Below are 853 nucleotides of genomic sequence, written 5' to 3'. Positions count from 1 at the left end.
CTCTCCATTTGGCCGAGGCAGTGAGTCGGCCTCCTCTCTCCTCTACGGTCGAAAAAGATGTGCTGCTGGTGCACTGGCCCTGCTTAAATTCTCTCTCCATTTGGCCGAGGCAGTGAGTCGGCCTCCTCTCTCCTCTACGGTCGAAAAAGATGTGCTGCTGGGGCACTGGCCCTGCTTAAATTCTCTCTCCATTTGGCCGAGGCAGTGAGTCGGCCTCCTCTCTCCTCTACGGTCGAAAAAGATGTGCTGCTGGAGCACTGGCCCTGCTGATGTGCTCTCTCCATTTGGCCGAGGCAGTGAGTCGGCCTCCTCTCTCCTCTACGGTCGAAAAAGATGTGCTGCTGGAGCACTGGCCCTGCTGATGTGTTCTCTCCATTTGGCCGAGGCAGTGAGTCGGCCTCCTCTCTCCTTTACGGTCGAAAAAGATGTGCTGCTGGTGAACTGGCCATTGCAGCTACTCACATTGAGCATGGCCCTTGCCCTCCAGCAGGCCCCGCGGACCCACATACTCCTCTGCTCTACTCCCACACTAGCTTCTTCTCCTGCAGTTACCCTCCACCACATATCCAGCATGGCCCTTGACCTCCAGCAGGCCCCGCGGACCCACACTTAAGCCCCCCCCCCACTAACAAAGCAAAACACCACTGGCAAAATCCTCGTGCCCCTGGTACTCCAGAAAGTAAATTGAAACGTGCCCCTGGTACACTGAGCAGAAACACTTTGCCCCACACACATACACACTCCTGGTGCCTATGGTACGACAACTTTTCTCCGTGCCCCTGGTACACTGAGCAGAAACACTTTGCCCCACACACATACACACTCCTGGTGCCTATGGTACGACAACTTTTCT

Source organism: Neolamprologus brichardi, unplaced genomic scaffold (assembly GCF_056152115.1).
Source record: "Neolamprologus brichardi isolate AB-2024 unplaced genomic scaffold, ASM5615211v1 NODE_ptg000095l+_length_62738_cov_1, whole genome shotgun sequence".
NCBI classification, from domain to species: Eukaryota; Metazoa; Chordata; class Actinopteri; order Cichliformes; family Cichlidae; genus Neolamprologus; species Neolamprologus brichardi.
The sequence above is the reverse complement of the archived record's forward strand: the minus strand, read 5'-3'. Positions refer to the sequence as shown.